Here is a 20,806-nt window from a genome sequence, read left to right as displayed (position 1 = left end):
GTTAGAAAGCCTTGATGCTGTGTAAGCACTGTTCACCAACAGGCAAATCATTGCTGCATTATCAACACCATTTTGGTCACAAATCCACAACAGAGCATCATATGGACTCCTATGAAGAAAGTTAAATTCTATTCCTGCCAGACTCAGTACACCACTATAAGTGCTGGTGTCAAAACAGTCACCCATTTTGATTACAGTGCACATAAACAGTGAGACAAAACTGATAGGTCTACTCTGGGGGGTGAATCTCTAGACATTTGAAGTAGTCCTTGCACGCTGCAATTCAAATAAAATGGCATATTAAACCAAAGATCATAATGCAATCAAGATCTACTATAACCATTCAGCCACCCAAGAGCCAGTAAGAGTGACATAACTAAAGCTAGATATGCCTTTTTCCTTCATGCACTTTTTGATTTGCTTCTAATGGCCTTGTTCTTCATTAAGCATTTTTTTTCTATTAATTTTCTTAATTTCCCTCCCCTGCCCTGCTATAGTTTCACACTGGAAGCTCAAAGAGGTTTTGGAATCTCCATCCTTGTAGATATTCTTTGCTAGACCAGACGCTGAGCAACCTGATCTAAGTTGGTTCGGCTTTGAGCAGGGTGTTGGAGCAAGGGACTACCAGAAGTCCTTCCTAACCAATACCACATAGTTGTGCTCTGTGGTTCCACACCAGTCCACTCTTACCAGTGCCAGCAATCCTATATACAGCTACCACGATTTAGATCACCATTTCATCCACATTATTTTGTGGTATCCACAAATACCCTGACTGTCAATGAGTAGGTATCTTACCTGTGTTGATGTTCTCACTGCCATCTCAGTTCTGGACTCTGATCTAGTGGGAATTACCATGGGAAAACAGAGGCAAATAGCAAAGTGTGTTACAACTCATGTAGATGCCTTATTTTTGATGTTGTATTGAATAACAGCAGTGAGCCTTGCAGTAAGGCTGTCTTCAGAGGTGGATTTTGGGAAGTACGTAACAAGTCTAACACCTACTAAGTTTGCTTCACAGAATTTTAGCTTCTAAGACTGATACCTAAGGTACCAGTCAGTAGGATAGTAAACTCTATCTTAAGTTTGTGAAACTTCTGTGTACTTCAAATTTACATACATGCTTCTGTATGTTGTTGATACCTAACGAAGTAAATGTGGAAGAATTTTTCAGCACATACATTTTACTGCGGAAATCTCTAAGATCTTTAGATTTTCTGCAGTAGGAAGCACAGGGCACCAAAAAGTCACTCTATTCATACTATTATGGCATCACAATGTATAAATGTAGAACTTTTCAAGGGCTGAATATCTTTGAAGCAGCAATAACATAATGCTTTTCAAAATCATAGAATCATAGAATCATAGAATGGTTAGGGTTGGAAAGGACCTTGAAGATCATCTAGTTCCAACCCCCCCTGCCATGGGCAGGGACATCCTCCACTAGACCACGTTGCCCAAAGCCCCATCCAACCTGGCCTTGAACACTTCCAGGGATGGGGCATCCACAACCTCTCTGGGCAACCTGTTCCAGTGCCTCACCACCCTCACAGGAAAGAATTTCTTTCTAACATCTAAGCTAAATTAACCCTCCTTCAGCTTAAACCCATTCCCCCTTGTCCTGTCACTACACTCCCTCATAAACAGTCCCTCTCCAGCTTTCCTGTAGGCCCCCTCAGGTACTGGAAGGCTGCTATAAGGCCTCCTCAGAGCCTTCTCCAGGCTGAACAATGCCAACTCTCTCAGCCTGTCCTCACAGGAGAGATGCTCCAGCCCTCTGATCAGCTTCATGGCCTCCTCTGGAGTTGCTCCAACAGCTCCATGTCTCTCCTGTACTGGGGCCCCCTGAGCTGGATGCAGTACTGCAGGTGGGGTCTCACGAGAGCAGAGCAGAGGGGCAGGATCACCGCCCTTGACCTGCTGGTCACACTGCTTTTGATGCAGCCAAGGACACGGTTGGCTTTCTGGGCTGCAAGTGCACACTGCCAGCTCATGTTGAGCTTCTCATCAACCAACACCCCAAGTCCTTCTCCTCAGGGCTGCTCTCAATCCATTCCTTGCCCAGCCTGTAGTTGTGCTTGGGATTGCACTGACTCACATGCAGGACCTTGCACTTGGCCTTGTTGAACTTCATGCAGTTCGCATGGGCCCACCTCTCCAGCCTGTCAAGGTCCCTCTGGATGGCATCCCTTCCCTCCAGCGTGTCGACCACACCACACAGCTTGGTGTCATTAGCAAACTTGCTGAGGGTGCCCTCGATCCCACTGTCCATGTCACCGACAAAGACGTTGAACAGTGCTGGTCCCAGTACCGACCCCTGAGGAACACCACTCATCACTGATCTCCACTTGGACATTGAGCCGTTGACCACAACTCTTTGAGTGCGACCATCCAGCCAATTCCTTATCCACCGAGTGGATAAAATAATTTGTTTAGTTTCCTTGTGACTTCAGCAGTTTCCATAATTATTTAATTTTAACTTTTTAAAAAAAAAAAATTATAGATTTACTGCTCAGTATCAAAAGATGAGGAGCATTCAGCTCAACTGTCTTTACCTGTCTAGAGGTTTAATATGTAGTCCACACCAGTCTTCTAGATTTTAAATGCAGTTAATGACTGAGATACAGATTTTGGGAAGTGACTTATTTTATCAGTCTTAAGCATCTCCTGTAGGGTGGGATGAGCTTTTTGTTTTATTTTCACTTCTAAAATCATATTGATTTCTTGTTTGAAGAGAGAATAATGAACTGCTTCAGCTGAAAAATTTCCTTGCAAATATCTTGATTATACAAAATTTTTCATAGGAGTGAATATTTTACGTGAAAAATGTCAGCTATTCATTGAGGTATGTTTTACTCCTAACCTTAAACAACCCAATTCTGTAACATTATTTTAATTCCTGTGGGCATTGTTGTTTGGATGCTGTGTATTCTCAGTCTTTTCTATTCTGTCCCCAGTCTGAAGACATTCTTGTGATCACATGAATGCCATGATGCACTGGTTCTTCTCACAAAAAAGGGCATGCTATGATATGTCTTATTTATTTTGGCCTGTGAGGAATAATGGATTATGGAGTTATGACAATATAATTAATTCATATGCATTTATTAACAGAAATATATTGCATTGTTTGACCAAGGCAGTTTCAACTTTGTTATTTTGTCAGTATTCAACACATGCAAAAGATTCAAAAGTATCCTGCGTAGATTACTGCTTCTCATCAAACAGTGTAAAGTTGAATCTCTAAATGACAAGCATCCTAGGATCCATTGTTAATGAACTTTTCAATTTAAAACAGATTTTTTTTCGATAAAGTTTCACTACAAGGAGGTACCTGGCAAATATACAGTTAAAAAAGATGGTTGTCAGACTTCAAGAGATGATGTAAATACTGAAAGTTCTTTTATGGATTTTCACTGACAAACAAGCAAATCATTCATTTTAAAATTACTCCTGTCAGGCCTCATGTCAATCATAACCAAACTTAAATCCATCACAAGATTTTGAAAATTCAGATGCATATAGTTGATTGTCCTCTTTTCCCCAAATTTTTGTACTGATGCCAGCTGGAATTTATTGAAGTGTTTTTCTGTGTTTGTTTGTTTGGGTTTTATCCTCTGCCATTTCATTATTTTTGAAATCAGGAAATATATTCTCTCCACAGAGTTAGGTTGAATTGGTAAAATGTATGGCTGAAATACATTTGAACAATTCTGGTTTTATATTTATTCTACTTCTTTTCCTCAATTGTCCCTTGAAAAGTAAAGTATATATTTACTATTGAAGCCTGATAATTTTTTGCCTTAATCTTTATCTCTTTCACTTCATACATATCATTCTTTTCCTAATGAGTCTTGAACACCTTCAAGAATACTTCTCTTATTAGCTTTTTGATGTCCAACACAATTTTGCTCTATCTATGCTTTTTTTTTTTTTCTTCTGTTGGTTATTAGTGGTTCTTCTTTCCTTACTGATTTTTCTGTTATCCTTTTTCATTCAGTATAGTGTAGCAACAATTTATTCAAGTTTAACTTTTGCTTGAGATAGAGCTTTTCAGTAGTTTTCCTATGCTGGAAAAGGAAAAGATATAGGCCTTGTTTATATTCACATTCTGGATCTGTTCCACTCAGCTGACTTCTCTGTCTAATTTTCTTTTGTCCTTTATCACTGAAAACCTTAGTTATAAACCTACTTTCATCCTTTCACTTATTTTTAATAGAATCAACTTAAAATCATTCTATCCAGGGTTAATTTTCATGCCTGGCTTATCTTCTTGACTTACCACTACCAAATCTTACAGTAGGATCAGAAATCTTTCAACTCTGGCATGTGACAAATGTGTAGGTAGCTAGGATGCTATCACAGTGAAATTATGCTGAAGAAAAGGTATGGCCAGTACAATTTTGTTTTTCCACGGTGCTAGAAATGTCTCTACAAGTATAAAAAAGAATAAGCTGCTCTAACCAGGATTAGTATGGGAGAAGGCTAAGTGGTCTTTCACCTTATTTTTGCTGTCATTCCTTCAGGGATTAGGTTAAGCCTCAGTGTATGTTTCATCAGGGAATCATGGAGATTACACTTTGTCTCTCTGTCTATCATTCAGACACTTCCTCTAATGTTGACTAGATTTTTATAAGCCTCACAACTCATCATGCGGTTCCTTTTAGTCAAAATAGGTATATAAGTTATGGTACCAAAGGCAGCTGTTAGGGTAATAGAATGCAAGGCCTGAGACAGTAACATGATTGCTAAATCTTTATTAAGTTTCCTGATTTCCCACTTTTCACCCATGCTGAGTCTCACCTTTCCTATGGGATTTTTGCATCTTTAAATTAAGGAGATGCTAATGAGGTGTCTACGAGTCTGACCTCAGACACATAAAGCATTCTGGGTAGAACGGAGATTGCCTACTATAAAGTAATATAACCCAAAGTCATGACCTGGTCCTTTAAAATAAAGCTCCACTCAATGACAAAATAGAACTGCTGCAGGAAAATGTCGGTTACTCAGCAAAATTTAAATGAGGGAGACAGACCAACTCTTTTTCTTTCAGTTCCAGCTAGGAATCTTCCAGATATTGTAAAATTGACTATCAATGTGATATCTGAATGCTTAATTATTCATAGAATTTCCTGTTAGCCTAAAGGCCATGAGAAATCATTGTATTAATTTAGTATGGGATTCATCTCATACAGTTTCAAAAGACTACAACATCTGCAAATGGGATAATAGGACTTGCAATCCAGTACAATAAACAGGAATTTTTAGGGAATCATTCCTTGGCCCTACTTAGAAGTTCACCTTAGGATGAGCTGACTTATGCCCTAGAAATACTAATTTCTGGTTTTGACTACGAGATGGACTAAGGGTAAGACTAACTGTAGATAGCCATGTTTGTTCAGGCAAATCTTACCCTTAACCTTCCTGTACAATCAACAGAAACAGGAAGATTCAAAGGATGATTCATCCCACCTAAGATCCATGTCTAAGAAAAGTGGAGTGAATAGCCATGTGAAGGTGTTAGTCTTTCCCTACCGAATACGCAGAAAACTCTTTTTACATAACCATCTTAGACAAAATGCCCAAATTGCAGTTGATTAAAATAAGTTAATTGTATTTGAACTTTTAACTGCACTTCAGATCAAGAGATGACTTCCATAAAAAAATCCCAGTTTTAATTCTAGGAAATATGGTTGTACAGTACATTCTATAAAGAAACAAAAACTTTATTTCCTTATTTAAAAGTGCCAGATGATGAAAAACCTACTATATTTCTTGAGCAGTCATTCTACTGATTTCTATCCTTTTTGCTAAAAATGGATATTTCTTTGCAGAACCAGTTTGCCAAGTTTCAATTTTTGACCCCTGGATCTTTTCAAGTTTTTCCTTCTAAGACTGAAGAAACTTCTATTATCACATTTTTATTCCTTCAGTGGATATTTATAGTCCATGTCTGGTTATGCCTTTATCTTCCATTTGAAAAATTAAATAGAGCATGGAGTACTTCATTGCACAGTGTTTTCAAACCTGTAATAATTCCTACGGAATTATTCTGAACCCTTTCCAATCTTTTTCAATATCTTTTCTGAGCTGCAGGTACCAAGACTGGACAGTTTTCCTATAATGGTCATACCAATGCCAAATACAAACTAATAAAAAGATTTCTTTCTCCTATTTCATATATTTTCATTAATGTGTTTAAGGATCACATTAGTCCTCTGCAACATAACATCTCATTGGATCCCATTTCTGCTGATGAGATTCTCATTTTCTCCTTCAAGTCTTTTACAAGATCACAGTTTCTCAAGATAGAATTTTCCATCCAGTAAATATAACTTTGATATTCTGATCTTGGGGCAGAAATGCAGCTGACTGAGGTGAGTGTAATTCTGTTCTATGTAATTTTCTGCTAGATCAGGATCTGAGCAAGGATTTTATTTCAAGAACTTGTTATATGAACTTGATAAAGTCCTTTGCTTAATTTTACACCAGGAATTAAAGGTGACCTTAGTATGGTCCTAAAATCATTCCTCCTGAACATCTAAACTATAGGTTCAACTTTATCTTCACGAGCCATCCATGATGATCTTGGAAACTCTGCTTCACTTCTGACTATGCTGGTCATATTCCCATATTTAGAATCATAGAATGGTTTGGGCTGGAAGGGACCTCAAAGATCATCTAGTTCCAACCCCCCTGCTGCGGGCAGGGACACCCTCCACTAGACCACGTTGCCCAAAGCCCCATCCAACCTGGCCTTGAACACTTCCAGGGGCGGGGCATCCACAACCTCTCTGGGCAACCTGTTCCAGTGCCTCACCACTCTAACAGTAAAGAATTTCCTTCTAATATCTAATCTAAATTGACCCTCCTTCAGCTTAAACCCATTACCTCTTGTCCTGTCACTACACTCCCTGATAAACAGTTCCTCTCCAGCTTTCCTGTAGGCCCCTTTATGCACTGGAAAGCCGCAATTAGATCTCCCCGGAGCCTTCTCTTCTCCAGGCTGAACAACCCCAACTCTCTCAGCCTGTCCTCATAGGAGAGGTGCTCCAGCCCTCTGATCAGCTTCGTGGCCTCCTCTGGACTCGCTCCAACAGCTCCATGTCTCTCCTGTACTGGGGCCCCCTGAGCTGGATGCAGTACTCCAGGTGGGGGTCTCATGAGAGCAGAGCAGAGGGGCAGGATCACCTCCCTCGACCTGCTGGTCACACTGCTTTTGATGCAGCCAAGGACACGGTTGGCTTTCTGGGCTGCAAGTGCACACTGCTGGCTCATGTTGAGCTTCTCATCAACCAACACCCCAAGTTCTTCTCCTTGGGGCTGCTCTCAATCCATTCCTTGCCCAGCCTGTAGTTGTGCTTGGGACCTTGCACTTGGCCTTGTTGAACTTCATGCGGTTCGCATGGGCCCACCTCTCCAGCCTGTCAAGGTCCCTCTGGATGGCATCCCTTCCCTCCAGCGTGTCGACCACACCACACAGCTTGGTGTCATCAGCAAACTTGCTGAGGGTGCCCTCGATCCCACTGTCCATGTCACCGACAAAGACGTTGAACAGTGCTGGTCACAGTACCGACCCCTGAGGAACACCACTTGTCACTGATCTCCACTTGGACATTGAGCCGTTGACCACAACTCTTCGAGTGTGACCATCCAGCCAATTCCTTATCCACTGAGTGGTCCATCCATCAAATCCATCTCTCTCCAATTTAGAGACAAGGATTTCATGCGGGACAGTGTCAAATGCCTTGCACAAGTCCAGGTAGATGATACCAGTTGCCTTTCCCTTATCCACCAATGCTGTAACCCCATCATAGAAGGCCACCAAATCTGTCAGATATGATTTGCCCTTAGTGAAGCCATGTTGGTTGTCACCAATCTCCTCCATATTTTCCATGTGCCTGAGCATAGTCTCCAGGAGGGTCTGCTCCATAATCTTGCCAGGCACAGAGGTGAGGCTGACTGGCCTGTATTTCCCTGAGTCTTCCTTTTTACCCTTCTTAAAAATGGGGGTTATGTTTCCCCTTTTCCAGTCAGTGGGAACTTTGCCAGACTGCCAGGACTTCTCAAATATGATGGTGAGTGGCCTGGCCACTTCATCCGCCAGTTCCCTCAAGACCCGCGGATGTATCTCATCAGATCCTGTGGATTTGTGCACCTTCAGGTTCCTTAGATATTCTCGAACCTGATCTCCTCCTACAGTGGGCGGTTCTGCATTCTCCCAGTCCCTGTCTTTGCCTTCTGTGACCTGGGCAGTGTGGCTCAAGCATTTGCCAGTGAAGACTGAGGCAAAGAAGTCATTGAATATCTCAGCCTTCTCTATATCCTGTGTAACCTTGTCACCCGTTTCATTCCAGAGGGGACCCACATCTTCCCTCGTCCTCCTTTTATCACTGACATACCTATAGAAGCCTTTCTTGTTGTCCTTAACATCCCTGGCCAGATTTAATTCTCTCAGGGCTTTGGCTTTCCTAACCTGATCCCTGGCTGCTTGGACAGTTTCTCAGTATTTCTCCCAGGCTGCCTGCCCTTGCTTCCACCCTCCATAGGCTTTCTTCTTGTGTTTCAGTTTGCCCAGGAGCTCCTTGTTCATCCATGGGGGTCTCCGGGTGTTTTTGCCTCACTTCTTCTTTGTTGGGGGCACCACTCAAGTTTGGAGGAGGTGATGCTTGAATATTAGCCAGCTGTCTTGGGCCCCTCTTCCTTCCAGGGCTTTGTCACATGGTATTCTACCAAGAAGATCCCTGAAGAGGCCAAAGTCTGCTCTGCTGAAGTCCAGGGTAGTGAGCTTGCTGTGTGCCCTCCTCACTGCCCTGAGGATCTTGAACTCCACCATTTCATTGTTGCTGCAGCCAAGGCTGCCCTTGAGCTTGACGTCCCCTACCAGGCCCTCCTTATTGGTGAGAATAAGGTCCAGCATGACACCTCTCCTCGTGGGCTCCTCTATCACTTGGAGGAGAAAGTTGTCATCAACACATTCCAGGAACTTCCTGTATTGCTTGTGCTCTGCTGCGTTGTCCCTCCAACAGATGCTGGGGTGGTTGAAGTCCCCCGTAAGGACCAGGGCTTGTGAATGTGAGGCTGCTCCTATCTGCCTATGGAGGGCTTCATTTGCTCGGTCTCCCTGGTCAGGTGGCCTGTAGCAGACCCCCACTATGACATCCCCTGCCCCAGTGCTCCATTTAATCCTGACCCATAGGCTCTCGGTCGGCTCCTCATCCATCCCCAGGTGGAGCTCCATGCACTCCAGCTGGTCATTGACATAGAGGGCGATGCCCCCTCCTCGTCTGCCCTGCCTGTCCTTCCTAAAGAGCCTGTACCCTTCCATCCCAACACTCCAGTCATAGAAACTATCCCACCACGTCTCTGTAATGCCAATAAGGTCACAGCCTTGCAGATGTGCACATGTGTCCAACTCCTCTTGTTTATTCCCTATGCTACATGTGTTCATGTAGAGGTATTTCAGTTGTGCCGCCAATGAGGCTGACTTATTGGATGGAATGGCTGGAATTCTTTTGATGTATCTTCCCAGTGTTTCCCCGTTGGTTCCTGTTGTGTCTGGAGACCCTGGCTCATCTCCTCCAGGCTTTGAGTGTGCTGCAGTGCATCCAGCACGTCTCTGAGCAGTAGGCCGTGGGCCCTTACCAGCACCCCTAGTCCTCCCCTATCTAAACTGTGCTTGTGACCTTCATATTCACAATAACCTTTCAAATCAGAGAGCCCTTCATCAACAATAACATATTTTTCTACTCCTAATTTCCTCTCATCCTATATCCCTTCTCTGCTTTCCAATCTATCTAAAAAAAAAAAAGCTAATAAAAATAGCTTTAAAAAAACCCAACTATTGAATACTTTCCATAAATGTCCCACTTCACAAATAAGAACTGCAACGTGAGTAAGATTGGTTTGATTGCAATTTGGTTGGGAAACGGCAAGCCCTGACTACAGGACTAGGAAGAGTAGTTCATGTGGCTTCAATATTCTGGAGGCAACTGTAGATTCAGTTTTAAATATCCATGTAGACTTACATAGTATCTCTCTAATATTCAATATTTTAATGATGATATCTTCCCTTATCACAACACGATTGCAGGGCTAAATCAATTAGGAGCTAGTGACTACGGATTCACAGTGATCCAAACCAGGAATTACCTCCAAGTACCAGGCCTGCCTTGTGCAGCTGCTTTAACAGATTTACAGCTTTCTGAAAATGATATGCATGCTGCTGCTTCCGTTTTGACCAGAGAGCACTTGAAGGAGATACTATGGTTTCCACTGATGTGGATGCTAATTCACATCTTATTGGCAGCTACTTAATGTTATCAGGTGTACTAGGTGAAACTTATTAAAGGATTAATGAAGACATCATGTTTCTTCCTGCTTTTATTATTGCTCCATTAGACTTACAGTGCATCACACTTTTTCCTTCAGCCTCCCCTCAGCCCATGAAAAAGTCACAGTCATCCAGAACCAAGCAGACGGTATTTTCCTACCAGCTCCTCAAAAAGGATGGCTTTCCCTCTTCACAACCATTTTCTCTCTGGTCATCCAGAAATCCCAGTCTTTCCCTTAACCTGCTACTGATTTCAGAAAATACAAATAAATCGTCATCAACAACTTTCTCCCTCTAAGGAATGTTGCTATTTCCACCTCTTTTCCTGCTCATTTTAGTGTCAATGTCTCCATTGTCTAGCGGAACTCTTGGGATGTGATTTCCCACAGGATTCAGGGTAGTACTATACCCTGGCCCTACCAGGCTGGGGTTGGAGAGCCCAGCAGCCTGGGTTGTGTTCCGGGGTAAAGCTGGAGGCAGCCATAGGGAAGCTCACCAGGCAATTCTTACAGGTACGGAGGCAGTCTTCCTGTCTTTTCTGCCCACAAATATCTGGGTCTTGATGTGTCTGGTGACACAGCACGCACACTGGAGTGGGGAAAGAAAGTGGCACAACCAATGAGCACCTTTCAGGCGCCTGGGAAAGTGCTCTTGAGGGATTTTCCCCAAAAGAACTTGCTTTGTCCCTATCTTGCTGGGTGACAGGCAGGGCTGGAGCTCTGAGAAGGACACTTGGTGGCTCTGGAGAGGAATGGGGCATTGAAGGGGCATGTTTCACAACAGGCAAGGATGTGTATGACACAGGCACCCAGTAGTGTGCGGGGCAGGAGTCGAGAGAGGCTGGGGAAACCCATGGCTAGGTCAGAGTGCTTCCCCACACAATTTGGGTCACTGTCTTTGCAGCCCACCCTCTATGTCCCACATCATGTCCTGCTCCTGCCCAGATCTCTTCACTGTGCTGATTCCTGCCCCTGCTCCCAGATGACCCCACATTCTGATCCTAAGGAGAACCCCCTCCCTAACCGTGGTGATTCGGTGTGCATATCTGTCTAGCTTTTAACGGATTTAGTCTAGAAGATGACGGGTCAGCATGAAAACCTGTCCTCGCTGAAGTAAATGGTAGACTGTCACTGACTTCTGGGGCACTCAGATCTCATCAAGAGTCAATATCTCATCCTGAGCTTCTGTTCAGGCACTAGCATTGGCTTAACTTTCTGCCAAGCCACAGGCCCCTGGTTTTAATGTTTATTTGTTCAGTGATCTCACTGGACTTTGTATTAACCACTATGGAGGATATTTGCCTCCCCTCAGCTTTAGGCATCTAGCCTCTTTATTCATTTACTTTTAGATTCCTTCACAGATTATATATAAAAAGGTGATTTGTTCTATTTTAGGTACATACCTATCTTAGGATGGGATGGATCACCCTGTGGAAGTGTTTCTTTACAGAAAGAATTTAGATTACCGTATTAGATGTGGAAATTCAGGTGGTTAAAGGTAAATCTGGACCTACATGAAAGTCTGAGATACCATCTCTAGATTCTTCTATTCATCTGAAGGAAGGGATAACACCATCTACCCAGTACTAAGGTTTGATTTATGATTTCTAAGTAAAAGGAAGACAAGATTTTTCACCACTAAAATGACAGAGCTTCCTTTTCTCCCCAGAGATTACACTTGATCACTTAGTTTAAGTGAAAGATGGATATTTGTGGCCAAATGATAAGAATAACATTTTGAAATGCAATAAGCAATACCTATACAAACTCATATCTGGTAACTATAAAGAATGTTACGTTTTTGAAAGAAACTAAATAATGCAGCTGGTCTGACCCAAGAGATCACTTCTTGTCACAGCAAAGAAACCTCTGGTGTGGGCTCCAAAGGCATCATGACATTTAATGGAGAGATTTTTAAGTTTTGCCTGAATATCTTGCATCAAATGATGCATCATCACTTTCCCCCATAAAGGTATCAGCATAAACTTTGTGCTGTTATCAAAACTCCGCAGATTGCTGGTCTGCTTTTTAGGACTCCTGTTTCTTGATATGAAGCTTCCGTGTTGCCCAAAGCTTAACTGCCTGGATGGATCTCATCTTCGGTACACTGTGTTGTACAATTCAAGCACATGGGCTGTCTGAATAATGCCGCATCGCTCATTTGCTTGCCTCCCACCGTGGTTCAGCTCTCATCATCAGCTTCAAAAAAGCACACAGCACGACATGCTTTTTTGCATTTGCTTAGACTGCAGTGGTCAAGCTGAACAGTGAAAAGTCTGTGCCAGTTCTTTTCTGGCATTTGGATCTTGTTGACTGCCAGACCCTGTAAAAGAAATAATCTCCCAATTGAAGACAGTTTGTGGTGGAATATGGTGATGGGGTAATTGTTCAAACAGCCTCATTTGTCTTTCAGAGCCAGAGTTTTCCACTGTCAAAGTCACTGATTATCAGCTCAGCCAGCGTAGGAGGCTTTTTTCCCCCCTCCAAGCTACAGGACATTGAGTTCCGTAATTGTTTACAGTCAAATGCCTATGCAATAGTTAATTGCCTTCTGTAAGCTACTTGGCGAGTGGAGCAAGAGGAATGGTTTGATGAGTAAAGCTAGAGTCCAAAACACTGTGGAGCTTGCAGCAATAGGATCCCTGCTGATAAGAAACAAACACGACTGATTCTGTGTCATTGTTTTTTTGGCTGCATCAGACAAGTTTTGGGAAAGTTATTGTCTCCTAGCAGGCGGTGTAATGGGCAAGCACAATGTGCTAGTTCACCAGCCTTCCATCTCTAAACCCAAGCTCAAATTCTGGCTCTAGTTATTCTTCAGGATGACTTTAGTACTTCCCTATTTATGCTCATTTCAATGCCACAGTGGCTGGCACGGGCAGGCAGAGTTTGCTTCAGGTTGCTGCTGAGGTACCCAAAAGCAGTCTCGGAATAGCTATATGCTGAAGGCCAGCACAGAGGTGTATCAAGAGCACAGTGTATGAGGAGACAAGGGCCAGACTAAGACAGAGACCAACAGGAAAGTTTTGTGTATAAAGCACCAATACATATGCAAGGGTGAAGTCCTGGCGCGGCAGAGAGTTATAAATCAGGACTGAAGTGTATTATTTCTCCAATATGATTTTTAGAACGGGCAGAATATTTTATAGCTTGATCGGAAACAAAAATCTTTCTTAATTACAAACAAATAAAAAACAACAACAAAAAATCTGTCTTCTTTTTTTTGTAGCACAAAGCTGTGTTCAATCCTGCAGGGAATGTTTTTGAAGATCAGGGGATTAGCTATGTTATTATGTACCCTGAAACCTGAATTTCTTTAAAGGATTTTTCATGCTTGCTTCTTTCGAAGAATGTTGTAATTTACAAAGAGACCAAGGAAGAAAAACAAAACAAATTAAAGAAAACTTAGGTGCAAAATAAGTCCTAAGGTACTTTTTAATGGCAAGTTAATACAGGCATGTAGTTAATATGATGATACTATTTCTAGAGTAAAAGGTATTTAAAGATATTATATCTCTTGCTGGTGTTAGCTAGATAATAGGACCACATTTTTAAAACACTTGTACATATTCTTAGCATTAAGTAATTAGGTAGTTCCATTATTTTTATAAATATATCATTATTTAGTTCCATAGCTTTAAGCATATTACTAGTTTCATTACAATGTTAACTAAATTCAAAGTAGCAATGGACATAAGTAAAGCAAGATATTATGTCTTTTCAGGAACTAAATTTTACCATTCCCATTGTACAAAAATCTAATCTTAGATGGCTTGAGTAAATCAATAATTCAGTTAGTAGAAGTTAAAAATAAAAACTAAAAGCTTGTTATAGATTTTTAGAAAATAGTATTTTGTTCCACTTATTTTTGCAGAGGACATATTTTTTAATATTTTTTCAATTTATTTTCTAAAAACTTAAAAGTATGAACTTTGATTTAAATTTTAATATTATAAAGTAAATGTGTGACTTTGTTGAGTAGTGGGAATGGATTTTGGAGAACATAAAGATAGTAAGAAAAAGCAAATACATTAAAATACCAACAGTCCTTTTGCCAGGGCTGGATTGAAAAATGAAAAATTATTTCTTTTCCAAAGAGTTTCAAAGAAGGCCATTTTTCATTCATATTTGCCAGTGGTAGCTTGTTACGTTAATTCTCCTATGGAAATTACTCCTAGGGAAACCTTTATATCTAGAAGAACCCATTTCAACTGTTAATGTTTTCCCAAACTGACTGGGAATTTAGACCATCTGTTGATTTTATTTTTGTTAATTTTTCACTGTTTGGGAATTTTGAAAGGCCAGTGGGGGGAAAAAAAATAAAATTGAAGACTCCCATCAAAATTACTTTGACTTTCAATGTGGCTACTTGCCATCATTAATCGTTCAATTCATTATTTGGAATTTCTCCATTCTAATGATAGTCCTACTGAAGTAGTGTCTTAGAATGGATATGTTTACAAAAGCCTGTGCTGGCCAATACTTAAACCTCAACTTTTTTGAAAACTTCTGTCATTCTAGATGATAAAAAAAAAATAAAAGTAACTGCTCAATAAAGTTCTGAAAAGGAATAGAAGTAACTTTGGGCAAAACTGAGTTGCCCGAATATGGAAGTCTAATATCTTTTAACCCATTTTGCAGCAGTATGTGGATGGAGGTGGTGTAACTTATGATTTCTAAAGCAAGAGATCAGTGTTTGGGCAACTGAATCACAGTCCTAAGATCCATGACTTTGAAATGACTTAGGTACCAAAAGTCTGTTGAAATCAAAGGGAACAAAGCACTTCAAAGGTTTAAAAGATTAGGCTAAGAAGCCTACATTTCATAATTTTTCACTGATATTTAACCAATACATTTATAAGTTATGTAAATACAGTGAAAACCTGGTAGCTGGAATTTGGGTTTATTTGTCCTCAGAACAGTTTTTGTCACATTAAAGACTTAAAAAAACCCACCAAAACCAAAACCAAACCCCAGAAAAACTAAACCCAAAAAACCTGGAATAACTTCATATACATTATATACACATTTCTTCTTCTTTTTTTTTTTTTTTTTTTTTTTTTAATCTGGGACATCTCTATTTTGTACACCACAGAAATAGTGTGTCGATTAATTTTTTATCTACTTAAGCATTTTGAGCTGCAAGTCATTATTGTGGTGATTTATGGCAGCTGCTCTATTGCCAATCTTAACACAGTATTTTTCTTATTACTTAATTGTTCTAGTAGTGCTTTAGCTATTAGTTTCTTAGTTCTGAAAATAGGAAACAGGAGTTTTCTATTACAGATGCTTGGCTAATTAGTTCAGAGTCTGTCTAATGGGGACTATTAAAAATGCAAATAAGGAGTGATCAAATAGGGCAAAGTTTTGTCCTGACAGAGTATACTAATAAGTTTCTGCCAAAATAAATACATAAAATGATGGAAGAGAATCAGGCTTCTGATGGCACCCTTAACTATAAAGGGGATGGCACAAAGATAACACGGATGAAAGCCAAATACCTTGTGACATTTAAATTTGGACATAGCTGTAAAAATATACCTTGGGGGAGAAGTGGAGGTGGGGAATCCTGCACTGACTTTATGGTAAAGGATAAAGAACAACAGTAAGTCAGCGTTTCTCTTCCTGAGCAGAGCTGATTCATAAAACATCAAAAGGATGGGCCATGAAAACCTCACATTTTTTAGCATTGCATTATATCAACATGTACACGCATGTAAGCAAGAAAACAAAACAAGGTGCTATGAGGAAACAACGAAACATACACAGTTTAGCCTAGTTCTTATTTCTTTGTAAGATGAAAACCATTGTAGCAACTCTGCATCAGCTGTCTCACACACTTTGAATTAAAAAGGTTGGAAAAGTTGGCAAAAATGACCTAAAAATTAGACCTATAACTTTCATGATGCAGTGAATATACTTTTCTTCAGTGTTTCAACAAACAAGTTGGAAGGAGCAGAAGTTAACTGGATGGCAGGCAAATCTTATTTGCAATTCAAGTTAACAATTATTAGAATGATTTTATTCACATTTGATAATGTTACAGACATGAGGACCTTTGTGGACTGCAGTGTGTTAATCAACTTAGACAATAAGCTTGGTAGAATTTGCATGTTATGAATTGTCCAGAAAAGAAATAGTATCAGTCAGGTGTCCTGCAAGGTTTCCTGACTATATATTTCAGGGTTACTTTTCCTTAAAGAGAAAATATTTCTAAATGAGAAGCAATTCAAGACAGAAGGAGAGAAAGAGTTTAGAAATGGAAAATTTTCAACTGCAGCAGGACTAGCATGGAAGAAAACCTCAAAGGAAGAGGTAGGACTGCTAATAGACAGAATGGACCTTTGTAGTAATTTGGGACTATTTGTGGTTTTGCTTTGGTGAGATTTATCTCACCTTTGCTGCCAACTTCATCTAGGTCTTCTTGCTCTTATTCCATTACTGAGATGCCTTTTTATTGACTCCCATGCTATTAGGAAAAACGTTTTGACATTTCCCTTATCTTCCTTTCTGCTCTGCTCCACATAAATCCCAGTCTAATGCTTTACTTCTCAGTGGTCCTTTATTTGTTCCCTATTATTGTTCCCTCTCATTGGACAGTCTTACTGATTTCCTCCTCCCAGTGCTACAGTGGGATTGTCATTTACGTGAGTGTCATATGCTGAAACCTCAGGGCCAAATTCCTGCCCATTAGCAAGCTGCCTTGCCCTATTTAAACAAGGCGTTTGGTGTCCTGCCTGTCTTCTAAATAGGCCTCTTGCTGGCTGTAGCTCCTGTTGGAAGTGTCTGTCTCTGTGCTGATTAGAGCCTAGACTGAACATTTGCTAGGGAGGTCCAAGACAAACTTCTTTATGCACAGGGTAAGTCATGCATAAGATTGGATCCCAAAGGTAGCAGTACAATCAGCAATAGTTTATATACAAGTTAAACAAACACTCAGAGGGGAAAAGGCTTTACGGGGTATAAACATGAGCAGATAACTAGGCTCATGACCTCCTTTCCTTATAAAATGTTACTCTTCAGCTATGGTCATGAGCTAAGTGACTTTCCCTTCAAGACTTTTCCTTGAGCATTTGTCCCTCTGGATTATTTTGGTGATTTCTCTTGAAACAAAAGGAATGGGATCTGGTGGATTTGGGTGGAAAGGCCCGTAATGAGCAAGCTGTTCCCTCTAGAGATCGCAAATGCTTTTCTGACTCCAAAAAGGCATATGGTGGCTTTCATAGGGGACATGACCTGCATTCACTTAACAGTGTTTAGCATGCCATCATCTTTCTCTCAATTCCTCTTGTTAAAGCTCTTCTACTCTGTTTACATTTCTCTACATACACACACATATATAAGGAAATGTGCTGAATAACTTGACAGTAAAGTAACTAACACAATTCAGAAAGGAAACAGTGCAGAATAAGCAGAAAAGAAACTCAAAATCTCAGTGCCCACATATCCTATCTTCTGGGCTACCCCAAGATAAGAAGCTTTTGCTTTCTCTGACTTTAATCACAAGTCCCAGTGGGGAGCTAAGAAAACTTCTGTGACAAAAGTTTCCTCTACACTGCCATATCTTCATGAAAAGTTTCAGTTTTGATGATTCATCATTTTCACACATACACACAAAAACACATTGTGTTGAAAGATTTCTGACCAGCCCTAGTAATGAATCCATCTGCTGCAGTCAGTGAACACAATTATGAGACAAATCACCCATCTTCAATGGCAAAGCTGAAAATGGAACCCCATTTTTTTGCCTTAAAAAAAAAAAAAAGAAAGAAAAGGCACAGACTGTTATCTTTTGATCTTCAGGAGCTTTTTACTATCCTCTATTAGCAGATCACTTATTCTACTCTCCTAGGCATGGCCCAGCTGCAAGAGACAGACACGATCTTATACCCACACGCAGATGCACACAGAGAAAAAGAGAGAGGGAATCTGTGTATGTCCTTTGCCTACTCTGTGATCATTAAAAATCTGATAACACTCCGTTCAAGAATGAAGGTTAGACCCCACCTGCTAGTCATTCTGCCCAGGTATCTGCTAAACACTGTCTTCTTTATTCTCTGTAGTAAGGCTGGGTAGCTGTTATACACCTGCTGTGCTCTGCACAAGAGACAGCTGCATATGAATGGGCAGCGAATTGCTCTTCCTTTGTGCCTGGTCTACCTTACAATGCATCAGTGTGAAAGCCCATTGCTTCTGAAAATGATAAGAAAGTAAAGAATGTTATTGAAAGATCAAACCTGAGGCCAGATTTTGCCTGAAGACTAAACTGCTTTATGAGCAAAACACTGAGGTTCAGGTAATCGATGTTCAATGTCCATTTCTACCTCAGATTTCTTTCAGTCCTCTGGGGACACCATTTAATTTAGCTGTTTGCTGTAAAACAAAGATTGTGCTCATTCTGCCTCTACCCTCCAGCCTCTCCCTGGTCTTCTCTACTTACGCTGTAAGATCTTCAAGTCAGGGAATTTAATGTGTTTGTACAGCACCTCGCACATGGGGACCTGTCTCCCACCTGGGGCCTCTACACATCACAAAACTCACACAGCAACCATTTGGAAATTAGAGTTTAAACACAGAAGTTGGCAATCCTTGCACCAGCGTAGATAGAGTTAACCCCTTCTGACTCCCTTCTCCTTCTCTCCCAAAAATACAGATATTCCACTGTACCATCTAACATTTGGGGATGGTATAGAAACCAGGTTAAAAAAAAAGGAGAGAAATAATCACAGGGCAGATACCACCTGCCTGGACTTCTCCATGGGAATGAGTGTTCTGACATTTATAGACTTCAGGAGTCATCTTTCCAAACTGCTGCCAGGGGGAAAAAGACTAGTTCTGATCTGGTATCTAGACAGTCTAAGAGTTATTTTTTGTCCTTGAAGCCTAATAGTGGGTTATTGGTAATTATAGGAAAAACAAAACAAAACAAAACAAACAAACTAAAAAAAGGGTGGAATGCCTTTTTTTTATTTCTTCCCCATCTACTCAGCTCTATGGCAATGTGGGGTTCCTATTCCATGAAGCACCACTTTAAGGAGACTTTACCCCTATTATTGTTTCAAATTAAATGATGCCTGTTCCATGAGAAGCTCTTTTTATTTTTTAATCTTAATGTTTATATCATTGTTGTAATTTCTCTTTAAACTGCTGCAAAAAGCTGCTACAACACTGCCCAGAGAAATAAACCCCATGTTACACAGCAGTGCATTGCTCTTGGAGGGGGTTGGGAGTTATCCCTGCTGGTGAAGGGGAAACCCAAAAATGAAAGCCAGGAGCAGATGAGAGAAAGAAGAGGAACTGAAAGGAACAGAAAGGGAAAAAAAGGGAGGTGGGGAGAGAGGACAAAGGGAAGAAAAAGACTAGAGACAGGAGTAGGATAACAGGATCACAAATGTCCCACGTGAACTTGGGATGCCTTTCTATATAATATCTTAAAATTTTATTTAGGGATGGGGCTGAATGCAGCCTACAAGGAGTCTGTTTAAGACCCCTAATGGCTCATACTGGCTATCCAAGCTAAGTGGAACAGGCAGCAGCCATCTGGGTCCCTTGCTGGGAGGAGGAGACTGCCAAATGACAAACAGCAAAAAAAGCACAACTGCCATTTCTCTATTAGTCTTTCAGGACAGATCACTAAAAGTCATAGTTATAGTAAATCCACTGGCACCTCTGGAAAGGCTAGGGGAGAGGCCCGGGGGGATAGGTACAGATCTGAGAAAGCAGGTGTTGGCCTTCATGGCAAAGCTTCTTGTTGGAGAGTCTGCACTGTTCTCCTTGACTTCAGTGTGAAAAACAAGCCCATTTATCATTGCATCATACCCTTTATACCAAACATTTCAAAGGAAGAATAGGAAGGGAGAAAGGAAATAATAGGATAGGGAAGAAGAATGTGGAGGAAGGTTGAAGAGTAGGAGGCTATGGAATTTGGAGGTGGTGGAGAGTCTGGATGTGAAGTAGGCAGCAGAGGGCTCCAGCAAGGAAACCTGGTCTCCAGCCTGATTCATTTGCAGAGATGCTACAGTTATTTGCTGAGCTGCCTGGCATTGTTTTGAACTATCTGAGAAACCAGTGGCATTCAGGGCAATTACATTTAATTTTCTGTACAAATTGCCAAACTATTGGACCCAGAAAATGTGTTTATTAAAAATCAGAGGCATAGGCATGGGTCACATCTTTGTGGCACCAGATAATCAGACAGAGACTAAGCCTACTAATATGGACAAATTGCATTTGATTTTTCATGCTGGAAAGGTAACCAATAGGGGCTCCTTCATCCTTGCTTTCACTGTCCTGAAGTGTGTGCGGCCCAGAAGGGGGTGCTTGCCTATTCCAGTGCTATTGATTTATTTGGGGACCTCAGTCATTGACCCACACTCATGATTAGAACTGAGTAAACATTTCTCTCAATTTGTAACTCATGATGTTTCCTAGCAATGAAGAAGTAACTACAGAGAACTGGGATCAAGCTGGGAGA

This window comes from Grus americana, chromosome Z (assembly GCF_028858705.1).
Source record: "Grus americana isolate bGruAme1 chromosome Z, bGruAme1.mat, whole genome shotgun sequence".
Classification (NCBI taxonomy): domain Eukaryota; kingdom Metazoa; phylum Chordata; class Aves; order Gruiformes; family Gruidae; genus Grus; species Grus americana.
The sequence above is the reverse complement of the archived record's forward strand: the minus strand, read 5'-3'. Positions refer to the sequence as shown.